Source organism: Genypterus blacodes, unplaced genomic scaffold (genome assembly GCF_046128005.1).
Source record: "Genypterus blacodes isolate CSIRO-AG114 ecotype Tasmania unplaced genomic scaffold, CSIRO-AGI_Gbla_v1 ptg000029l_1, whole genome shotgun sequence".
NCBI lineage: Eukaryota > Metazoa > Chordata > Actinopteri > Ophidiiformes > Ophidiidae > Genypterus > Genypterus blacodes.
This window is the reverse complement of record NW_027466842.1, coordinates 7,888,336-7,901,337: the sequence shown is the minus strand read 5'-3', so window position 1 is coordinate 7,901,337 and position 13,002 is coordinate 7,888,336.

The window sequence follows — 13,002 nt, the reverse complement described above, 5'->3', positions numbered from 1 at the left end:
GAAGACAAGTTTTTTACTAGCCAGAACCTTGAAGACTTATTAGAAGTGAACTATTGACGTACTATTGCCACGTCATTTGGCGAGCTAACAGCCAGGAGGGACGGTGCGGCCGAGGGACCAGTGGGGTCGTCAGAGGAGGTGGGACCAACCCAAGGGCCCAAAATCCACCAGAAAGGTGAGAAACAATTCCTTTTTTCTTTTTCCAAATTTATTGGGTGGTGTCCCTGGCCTTTGTCTGATCCCACGGTCACAAGGTATTGTCACCTCTCCCAAAAAGACCTAGATTTAGAATTAATAAGATAAGTGTTGACTAACAAATAAGAGTTGAGGACTGTCGTCAGATCCAAGATTAAGAATGACTGATTCTGACACAATGGGATGATGGATAAATGTCAAAGAGTGATATTTAATTGTTTGATCTGTATGTGGCTTTGTTTGTCATTGGTCTGTGGGGCTGGTATGATCTATGCGTTCGTGAAATATGCAGAGAAACTCTCAAAAGAAGTACGAAGTATGAATATGAGTGTGAATGGAATTTAAGTAGAAAAGCATTTATTGTGGTGAAGTTATTTAAGGGAAAAATCTATACCACAGGGATGGTATGAGATAAGAGTAAAAGTACCGCTGGAAGACGTCTGTCGCCGTGCCCTCTCAGGGGCGACTCCAAGCAGGGAAAAAGCAATGTCGCTGTGCCCTTTCAGGGACGACCAAAGCTAGATAAGAGAATAAGTTATTTAACGTAGAAGTACCGCTTGAAGACGTCTGTCGCCGTGCCCTCTCTGGGGCGACACAAGCAGGGAAAAAAGAAATCTGAAGAAAGTCGCCGTGCCCTCTCCGGGGCGACTCAGATGTAGAAGAGTACCGGGCAGGGAGCCCAGGGAAATAACTGGCAGAGAGCCAGGGGTAGTAACTGGCAGGAAGCCAGAGCATTTTGTTTTAAAAGGCCTTGTGTATATATGTGTGAATAGAGGATAAGGAAGGAGTAGTGGAGAAAGGAAAAGTGGATAGAACTATAAACAGTATACGCTACATTTATGCATTTATATTATTTTTAATGTATATAGAAGTGGAAATGAAGTTTGAATAAGTTGCTGTGTTTGGAATTGTGAATAATGTCGCTGTGTTCTGATCTTAGAAGGTAAGTAGTTTAATAGTTAGAAGAGTGTATGAGTAACCAATCTAGAAATTGATCCATTTAGCAAAAGTTACTCCGCGTATAGGTTTAAAATAAGGGATGCGAGCCTGTCTCCGTGGTGGGCATTTGTTTTAACATATGAAGATTTATGTCAACACTTAAGAAAGAGTAATCGTCTCACGAAGACAGCCCCTCACCCCGCTTTACAGTGTTTAAATGCTCTGTGGGACACTGAAGTTGTGTGTGTAGGCACCAACGAACACCACAGGGAAAGGTGGAGAAACGGAGAGTGGTGGGAAGAAGGAGTAGATCCTACCCAACTGCTAAACAGTGAGTCACACACAGAAAACGTGGGAGCTATAACATGTGTAAGTGGGATTGATTGTATATCAGTGGACGCAACACACAGAGAAGGTTCCCCATTTCCAGAGTATAGAGGATTTGTTGAATGGCAAAAGATAATATTGGGACAGGACATTTTGTATGATAACCGACCAAAATACCCCGGACTCAGAGTAGAGAGAGTAGAGTGGGCAGATCATCATAGAAGGTGGTGTAGGGATACATACAAATACCCAGAGGTGAATTGGTGAGCAAAGTGAAGTCGGAATTGGCTGGAGCTGGAGGATAGTTGGCACAAGAAGGGAGTGCGTTTCAGATAAAGTAAACAGACCAAGGGCAAGGTCATGGGGGTCAAGCTGAGTAAACAATCTGAAGAATTGACACCCGCTGAGCTTATCATGCTGCGTCATCCCACACAAAAAAGGAAAATTCAAAAGTGTATGGGCAGATGGAACAGGACCACAGCAGGCCATAATAAGTGGCCCGTACAGGGAACCTTTGATCTAAAAAATTGTGACAATGTGGAAGAGGAGCTAAGACGTAAAGATAAAAGAAACGACCAAAAACATCAGAAGGAGAGACTGAAGAACGCGGAACAGAAGGATATTCTGCAGTACTTTAAAATGGAGGGTACACATAGACAGATGTTAATGCAGGAAGCATCAGCCCCTCCTCCCCCGTATGGAAAAGAACATGGAGGACAGTACCCACTAATGGCTGGCGGAGTAGATGGTAAAGTAACAGGGACATTAGTGGTAACAATGAAATCAGGAAAACATTCAGGTGGAAAAAGAAAGGTCCCCAGGGAAAAAAGGGAACTAAGGTATGATGAAGAAACAGAGGAGCAAGACAACGGATCACTGAACTCGGACTCTAGTGATTCCGGGTCCAGTGAGGTGTTGGGAGCAAGCAGCCTGAAGGCAGGCATACACTCCAGTAAAGAACCAGATCCAGAGCCAATACCGCGTGGCATGTGTCATGCTACATCTGAGATACAGCTGCCAATCGGAAGGGATAGCTCAAGAGGAGGAGCACCCTCAAGAAGAGCTAGGGATAGAGAGGCAGGAACATACCTGACACCCCAAGAGATACACCATAGGACCACTAGAAGGAGTAGTCTGCCAGAAGAGATGGCCTATAGGCAAATCCAGGAAGCAGGAGACAGACAACAAGAACAATTAGAAAAGACCAGAAGGGACATGTTAATAGAATGGAGCCGTAGAGAACAGCAGAGGGTCAGAGAGGCTGCAAGCCTGACGAAGGAGGCGGAAAGATGCAGGACAGGACAAGTAAGGGTGGAACAAGACACGCGCCAGGTACAAAGGGAACAGTCACCCTACAAAGCCTGGGGGTCACCGGACATGAGATGGGCAGGGGATTCGGCAAAAGAGACGGAAAGATTACGGAGAATGATGGACGAGGTGGAGAGAGAAGTGGTGAATGAAATCAACAGAACACGTGAATTAAGCGAATCATTTCTGCGGGAAGAGCTCGACAGGGAACGTGAGCTCAACGAAGCACGTCGCATAGACTGTTTGGATGATTGTAATAACAGAGAGGAATGCGAAATAGCTGAACACCAGTTTACAGTGGATGTAGAGTTAACGGAAGAAGCCACTGGTGCAGGGGAAATGGACCTGAGGAGCGGGAAAATACCCTATGCGCGCAATCGGACCACAAGGAAAAGACCCTATGAACACAAAAGGCCCAAGAAAGCAACACTTTGTCCACCCAGTAGGGCAAACAAGAAAGCACCTGCAGAAGAATGCCAATCAGAGGATGAAACAAGAAATGATGACGGGAGCCACGGACATGCCATGGGTCCACTGCTGGTAAAGGGACCAGGTAACACAGAGAGGTATGTGCCATGGGGATTTATGGACATCACAGGATTAATAAACCGTCTTCCTGCACTAACAGAAGGAGCTGATAGATGGATAGCAGCATTTGAAGACAACACGGGCGGGATAAAACTGGCTGCTGGAGACATCAAAGCACTACTGATGAAGATCACGGGTCAACATGTGTCGGGAGAGATCTTTGAAGAAGCAGGGGTGGTAGGACTGACAAAGAGCCACAATTATGACCACACCCCTTTTAACGCTATTCGGGGACAGGTATGGAAAACCTTGAGAGACAAATATCCTTCTAAAATGGATCCTTCAAAATTAGAAAGGGAAAGCTTGAAGGATGAAGACAGCCCTCTACAGTTCCTGCATCAGTTCCAACGGAAATGGAAGACAGAGACAGGCAGTGAATGGAATGTAAATGAATCATCAAAAGCTCTGTTTAAGTTGTATGTAAAGAATGCCATGCCAAAGGAGATACAACATAAGCTGAATGGAGTTGTTGGGCTGATGAAGTTGGACTGGCCTGTGTTCACTGAACACCTCGTACACTACGTGGATGTCTACAGAAATGAGAAATGGGCTACTGAGGAGCAGAACAGAATGCTGGCCGGTAAGCTAACCCAGCTGCAGATAGGAGAACTGACGAAACAAAAGAAGAACCGTGAAAAGGTGAAAAACCAGGCGCCAGTGACGGTGGCTGCTCCTGAATTCAAGCCTGAGGGGGCTACAGGAAAACAAACGGAAGTACAGGTGACACAAGCTCCAGTGTACACAACTACACTGGCCCCTGCCCAAGGACAGCAAATGATCCCCACTAACCCAGCAGGTTATCCTACAGGACAGCAGCCTGTCCACGCACCCATGCAGCAGGCCCCTCCAATTCATGTGCACTTCAATCAGGGGGGACAAGGCAACTATCAGCCGCCCGGAAGAGGAAGGCCAATGCAGAATATAGGACCACCCCAGCGTGGAAGATGGAGAGGACCTCCGCCAACACGATATCAACGAGGACCTGACCAGACGTTGCACGACCAACAGCAGACACAATACTCCCAAAATGGTCCACCCACACCGGTAGGTCGACAACAGCTACAGTGCTGGGGATGTGGAGTGACAGGACACGTACAGAGAGACTGTCCTACCAACCCATGGCCGGGAGCATCAAATCAGGGCCTGTGGATGGGACCTGCAGCTCAGTGGCAATAGGGGAGCCCAGAGGAACAAGAGGGGGAAGTGATAACGCCTGTACTCACGCAACAGCCACAAAGTGAACCTACCATAGACGTTATAATACAAAATCGGCAGCATAAATTTATGGTAGATACAGGTGCCACATACTCATGCATAGGCAGAGATGGAGCCGGACTTCCCCTTTCGGCATCGAAAATACGAACAGTTGGTTTCTCTGGGAAAACACAAATAATACCCCTGACTGAACCGGTTCCAATGAAAATAGGAGACACAGTAGTATGTGCACCTATGCTATATTCAGCAGACACACCAATCAATTTACTAGGGCGTGATATACTGTGCCAGTTAAATGCCACAATAATGTGTTCACCTAATGGCATATACTTTGATGTCCCAAATAAGGTCAGCCCTCACACAAGCCCCATGATGTCCCAAGTGGCAACGACAGACTTTTCACAAAATACAGGCCAAAGGAAAGAAGCACGAGTGTTTTGGATCAGGCTAACCTCACCAGATGCGTTTCTGATACATGCATGGGAAACATGGAAGCCGCTGATAATCCATCAGTTTGAGAAGGCACGAGAGCCAAGTCTTCCTCTACATTGTACGATGCTATATGACGGAAATCAAGACCACGATGACTATGAGACGTGCTGGTTGGAAGCAATGAATAACCATACGACAGTCCTCCAGTATGATGCCATCATTGTGGGACCCCAAGGAGCAGCTGCTGAGGTGATAGGTACGGAGGAGGTAAAAGAATGGTTCCAAGTACCGGGATCATCGCCACACATCACCTTGCTGATAGCAGAAAACTTTGAGTCACATGATTTAGGACCAATGATGAAGAAGGCACAACTAGTACAGGAATGGACACCTACAGACTGTAAAGCCATTTGCATTTCCTCTGACGGGCAGTTCCTCAAGATCAGCATAACAACAGCAGACGAGGCCATAGCAGAAGAGGTGCAGTTACCCAGACATGATAGGAAACAAATGATGGTTGCAAAAGAGCATGAAGCTTTGTTGGAGCAAGTTCCGCCACAAGTATGGTCAGCACACAAGACAGATGTAGGTCTCGTAAAATCAGCGGAGCCCCTATATGTTCACATAAAACCAGAAGTTAGGTTACCGAGGCAGAAACAGTATCCTTTAAAACAAGAAGCTGTTGCAGGAATAAGGCCCATCATCTCAGGACTGGTAGAAGCAGGAGTTTTAGTGAAAACTAATAGTGCATGCAACACACCTATTTTTCCAATACGAAAGCCAAATGGAAATGACTATAGATTGGTGCATGATTTAAGGGCAGTTAATGCTGTTGTTGCAGAAGAAATACCTGTTGTCCCAGACCCACATACTTTGCTGTCTAACATACCTCCAGGAACAAAGTGGTACACAGTGATTGATTTGTGCTCTGCCTTCTTCAGTGTTCCAGTTCATCCGCAGTCGCAGTTCCTATTTGCGTTTACCTATGAGGGGGAACAGTATACTTATTCACGTCTCCCTCAGGGTTTTGTTCACTCCCCGTCAATATTTAACCGAGTTTTAGCGAATGATCTCAGCCATCTGGACATACAGTCTACCACCTTAATGTATGTGGATGACATTTTGATATGCTCTAGCAGCAAAGAACAGTGTGAAAAAGATTCACTCACAGTCCTAACAGTTTTAGCTGAAGGAGGACACAAAGTGAGCAAAAGTAAACTACAGTTTTGTCAAACATCTGTAGAATATTTGGGCAGACAGTTGAGTGAGGAAGGAAGGCATATTGCCCCCTCCCAGCTGATGGCCATAAGTCAAGCCCCTAAGCCTCAAACAGTAGGCCAGATGTTATCTTTCCTGGGAATGACAGGATATAGCAGACCATGGATATGTGACTATGCCATTAAAACAGCTCCATTAAGAGCTTTGATACGAGCAGCTGGACAAACCCCACAGTCAGCGCAACTCCAATGGACTGAGGAAGCAGAAGGAGCGTTTCAGCTCCTTAAGAAAGATATGCAGACTGCCCCAGTTTTAGCCAATCTCGACTATCGCAAGCCATTTCACCTGTACGTAGCTGAAAGACAGGGACATGCATGTGCGGTATTGATGCAGGTGTCTCCTACCGGTAAGCAACCAATAGCGTACTATAGCACCAAATTAGATAGGGTAGAGGAAGGGCTGCCACCCTGCTACCAGGGATTAGCGGCGGCTGCATTTGCCTACAAAAAGGCGTCAGTGTTAACCATGGGACACCCTGTAATACTATATACGTCTCACCAACTGCATGCAATGCTTACCGGCCCACGTTTTGTAATAACCCAGGCCAGGCGAACAGGCTATGAGGTCCTGTTGTCAGGGTCAGAGCTAACAATACAGCGATGCACCACGATAAATCCAGCAACACGAATGGTTTTGCCTACTGAAGGGGAGCCTCATGACTGCCTTAAAGAAACAGATAGTTTTATGCAAGTACGCGACAACCTGTACAACTAGCCGATTCCGTCGGACATAGTTTTGTTTGTAGATGGATCTTGTGTACGAGGAGACACAGGAACAAAAGCTGGCTATGGCATAGTTCAGCTCAATATTGACGACACATTTACCCAAATACAATCAGTGAGCCTCGACCAACCGTGTTCTGCACAATTGGCAGAAATTAAAGCTTTAACAGCAGCATGCAAACTGGCTTCGGGCAAACGTGCCACCATTTATACAGACAGTGCCTATGGGTATGGCGTATGCCATATTAATGCCAGCATTTGGAAACAACGAGGATTTATTCGTGCAGATGGCACGCCGGTGGCGCATGGGCAAGCAGTGATAGAATTAATACAGGCCATGCAGCTTCCCACCCAATTGGCTATAGTCAAATGTGCAGCACATCAGCTGAATGATTCATCAGTGGCTAGAGGTAATAATCATGCAGATGCTGCAGCAAAAGCGGCAACGGGACAGGCCACTCAGGGGCCCATACTGTTTGAACAGGATTGTGCCCCCATAACCAACATGGCTTCATTGATACAGGCGCAGAACAGGGTTTCTGAAGCAGAACAAAGGTTATGGCTCCAAAGGGGGGCCATACGAACGGCCACTCCACACAATGGGTTATGGAGGAGTAGCCATGGGCATTTTGTGTTGCCTTTATCGTTATTGGTAATTGCAATCAAGACAGTACATGAACCTGACCACTGTTCCAGAGTTCAAGTGTTGAGAAAGTTGCAGGCTGTATGGTGGTCACCATACATGGCTGCGATGGTTGACAGAGAACTGTCCATATGCCAACATTGTCCAAAGTATAATGTTAGAAAAATGTTTACTCATCCATTGGCACATATTCCAGTGCCTGAAGGTCCGTTTAAGCACCTGATGATGGATTTTGTGGACATGATTGACAGGGTACAGGGAAAAAGATACCTATTGGTGGTTGTGTGTCGGTTTAGTAGGTGGGTTGAAGCTTGTGCGACAGCTAGAAATGACCATAGAGTAGTAGCTAAGTTTTTGTGTATGGAGGTTTTCCCCAGGTTTGGAATACCAGACACTATCTCATCAGATAGTGGACCACATTTTATCTCACGGGTAATCAAAGAGATGTTCAGTAGATTGGGCATCAAACAGAAATTTGGCTGTGTCTACCATCCGCAATCACAAGGCTCGGTGGAACGAGCAAATGGGGTTTTGAAAACTAAAATCGCTAAGATTGCTGCCGATAGCAACCATAAGCTCACGTGGGTGGATGCTTTACCAATTGCTTTAATGGCCATGCGCTCCCAAACTAACCGACTAACACATCTAACTCCCCATGAAATGCTTACAGGTCGCCCGATGCCCCTTCCACAACACAGAGGGCCGACGGAGGGGCCTCCATTGCAGCAGCTGGAACGAGAGCTGGGCGATTATCTAAGAGCTTTGTCTCAAATTCACAGGCTTGTGTTTCAACAGGTGAAAGAGGCCAACAGCAAAGACGACACACACATCCCAGTAGATGTCCGTGACATCCAGGTGGGAGACCAAGTGTATATACGGGTTTTTAGACGTCAGTGGAACGAGCCTCGTAGAGACGGGCCTTTTAAAGTGGTGCTCACTACGCCCACTGCTTTGAAAGTTGAAGGTAAGCCATTTTGGTTCCATCGCAACCACTGCACCCGCCATCGACCGCCTGACCCGCCTGGTCACTTTCCTGACCAACTAGGCACCACTGACTCACGGCAGCATGCTGAAGGGGACGCGCAACGCGGCCCCCAGACCACGCCCGCTAACACTAGCCCTGCCCATAGAAGCTCAAGTGACTCAAGCTCCTCTCACGCACAGCGACGGTCGGCCAGACTACGGGCTCACCGTCAACAAAGTAGTTCGAGCGGTTCTACTAGTAGTTCTGGCTCAACTGATGGACAGGTGTCGCCTGATCCTGCAACAGGGGAAGTGCCTACAGGCAGCGGTGAAAGAGCAGTTGAGGACCATGCTGTGTCACGTACTGATGACGCTCCTGATGTGCAAGCAGGGCCATCAGGAATTCAGACGTCTGCCGGGTCGCCGCCACCCGCCTCACCCACAGGGGAGGTGGGCCCACCGACTCCAGACTACCCGCCAACGCCGGGCCACGATTGGTCTGATTCAGATTAGTTGGTTTGCCCTTATAGTGCTAACCTTGGGAGGGTTAGCAAGGGGGGAAGTTATATTAACCAACACACACCAATCAAACACTCAGCACCCACTAGATGGATGTGCCATGGCCATGATTACGTTAGCAACTAACAAGGGCATAGTGGATAAAGGGGTAGTCACACCAACAGTGTATATAAAAGCGGACATCTATGAACATGTGTTGGCAATAGCCTATGCCACAGCCGAACCAGTAGGGAAGGAATGGCTGGGTTATCCGCTCAACGCAGAATGCCGGGGAGAAGGGATGGTGATCATTCAGGTAAAATGCACAAACATCGCATGCCAACATCAGGGAACAGGACAGGAAATGACAATAGGGGAAGCAAGAGATAAAATACAATTAGCAAACAAACGACACAAGAGGGATCTGGAAAAACTACGATCTACACAATGGAGTAGTAACATGTTTCAGACATGGCTTAGATTCTCAGCGGAGGAAATGGCTGCAGCCAAGAAAGAGAAACGGGAATGCATTGCCTGCTATAATGCGAAAAGAATTCCACAGTTCAAAATACTGCCGGGAAGCGCAATAGGAAGCTGCCCATATTTTAACGAGGGCAGGTGTTTCGCTCAGTGTGCAATGCATATGGCAGGGAAAACAAAGGGATGGAGCAAAGATGATGAAATTTGCCCACACCGGCTCCAATATACAGGATATGATGTTACCACGGTAATTCCCCCAGTAGTTCACAAACCAGATGGATTGATTTTTCCTTTCTGCATAGTAAGAGGGAGAGAACTAGAAAACGTCGCTAATGCAAAAACAGGGGCAATGACAGATGCAGCAGGACTGATACAATGCGGCATGGAAACATGGTATCCAATAATAGAGACAGGGAACACCACAACTACCACCAAGTCATGTACCACCAGGCCAAAAGCCCGCATTCAATGCAAGCAGGTGATACCCAATGGAGGTCGTGTAACTTACGAACAGAACTCCTCCTACATGGCTCAATACCGCCTGGCAGATTTTGGACAGGGTACAGAGCCACTAGGAGATATCTTCTGGATATGTGAGCACAATACTACACTATTGTCTAAATTACCACCCAATTGGACAGGTATGTGTGCACCATTAATGTTAACAGGTCAGCTATCTCTAATAACGCAACAAGACACTCTGGACCACCCCAGAAATAGGAGAGATACCGAGAACTCCAATGGCAAAACCTATATGGACGACAGTCAGGAGCATGGCTGGGATTGGAAAAATACAGATGAAGTGTACATTAGTTGGGACCAAGTCCCATACGGGATCCCTGAAGAACACACTGCTATAGGAACAGAATGGGTAAAAAGTGGACGAGCAGTAGGATCAGTTCCATTTGTAGGACCCATCAACAATGCCCAGTACATAGCACGGAATAGCCGATGGGTGAATTACCTATGGTATAATCAACAGAGATTTATCAACTTCACTATAGTAGGGATAGGTCTGATAAGAGAACAACTGCATGCTACATCCATTATGACCCTACAGAACAGATTTATCCTGGAAGCAAGAATGGCTGCAGACCAAGGCGTTTGTGATATTATCGGAGAAGAATGTTGTACCCTGATCCCGTTACATACAGGACCAAAAGGCAATTTGACGCGGGTCCTGTCAGAAATGAAACGCATGCGACATGAACACGTTAAAAATTGTAATTGGAATACACAGTTGAAAGGTTTCTGGGATTGGCTGGGAAAATTGGGATGGCTGAAATGGCTAAAGACAATTGGAATAGCATTAGGAGGAATAGTGCTGATAGTACTAGTTATAATTGGGTGTGTTATACCATTGCTGCGCGTCCTAATCCTCCGCATGATTAAAGGAGTAACGGGACAATTTCCAGTAATCCAGATACAGGTAGACGCCGATCAGGTAGAACACATACACATGACAGGGTATGAGCCCACTGAACTGATGGCAGGGGGTGTGCCCGATGAAAAATGCTACGCTTACAGTGAATCACCATCCACTCTCCCAAATGGTATGTAGAAAAGTAGATAAAAGTAGTTTTAGAAATATAGCAGTGTATAATTATATAAACTGTACATAGTAATTGTAAATATTTTCATCACAGACGGTGCCCCAAAAATGGCGGAGGCATTCTATGCCAGCCAGCAGGCACCTCCAGATATGGACCCAGGGCAGAGCCACAGGCCAAATGGACCAAACAACACACCAATATATACAGGAACACCACACCCAGAGATAGATAGATATAGTTCACTTAGGCAACCAGGCAAAGACGGAGTGAGTCCGTGGCAGGAGGAGCAGCATGATTTTCCCATCCAGGTGCTGGAGAACCCCAGGAGAGTCCAGTACCTGATGCCCCCGCCAGTGACACCATCGATGGGACCTCCTCCGAATCCATGGTCATCGCCCATCATGGAACCGGAACAACGCTTCAGCCCAGAGAGCCCTGAGGACCCAGACGATCAAGGCCTCTCACCAAGTCCAGGACAATCGAGCAGAGGCATCCCGCTGATACCCACTCAGAATCTACGCACCGCAAGGGTAACGCCTGAGGTCCGACAACATCCTGCCGCACCTCCACCTCCCGACGCCACCCCTCAACTTCCCAACTTCACGCCTCAACTACCGGATTTCACGATTGACGATCTCAGACACATAACTAGGTTTGTGTCACGCCCGCTCAGCCTGCTTACCACTCCAGGTGACCTCCGGGAGGACATTTTGAGTATGAGTAAAGATGTGTTCACCCAGCTGCAAGCAGGCCTGTCTGACAGAGCACGAAGATTATTGTGCGCCACCAGAAGGGCTCTATACGCTCGTCGGAAAAGTCAGCGGGTTAGACAACTAGAAGCTGACAATCTGCGTCTAAGGCAGATAGAGAGGCAGAGCCATGTATTACAAGAACAAGCGAACCATCTGCAAGACGAGAATGACCTGATGCAGTATACAGTATCACAACTGCGCCGTGCCAATGCTTTACTGATCCATTTCTGTCAAGGGCGGCTGCGAGGTCAGACAGCAGCTCTCAGTGGACTGGAAGTCCAAATGAGGGGAAACACGATGGGAGGTGTTCCACCACCGGCACGGGAGCAGGGCCAAGATTGGAGACGTGGACGAACATAAAGCCAATGGCAGATCAAGACATACTGAATGAAGCTGTACAGGCCGTTTTTGGCAATGACCAATTAGAAGAAGAAGACATGGTAATAGAAGACGATAATATACCCTACGAAGTAATGTACATAAGCAGATGGGAGCAATGGAAAATGCTACGTGACCAAAATGTTTTAGCTGGAAGAACTGTAGGAGGATGGGACTATGGTGATTTTTTGACTCCCAAAATCCAGTTCATAAACGAGCATACAGACATTGCATCCCTGGCCCCTGGACCCAAGGTAATTAACACCCTGGTAGGAACAGTGTCAACCCTTACTGATGTAAAGACTGAATGGCATGCGCCATGGATAACAGCATCAGATCCCGTCACGCCACATCTATCCTGGGAAACGTTACCCAGCATCGAGCAAAAACAAAAAGATGTCAGGGCAAGGCACCTGCACGAACTGTTTCAACAGATATTGGAGCAGGGTGACATGCAGTATTGGGATGAAGGGTTTGGAGTGTTAACCGGATATGAGCGAAGGCAGCCTATCACAGCGGTTCATCCACAATTGTTTGTACAGAAGTTGACATACCATGTATTTGTGATATATTACTTGTTTTTGTGGAAACACCTGTATCCAGATCAGAGCAGAAGCCCTTTTACGGTGTACCCAGGGTCTAACGACACCCGATATCTGCTGGCTGCCTACAGCAAGAAAGTTGTGACAAACATTCTGGACGGAGGTCACAGAATCATTTGGTCTGACACA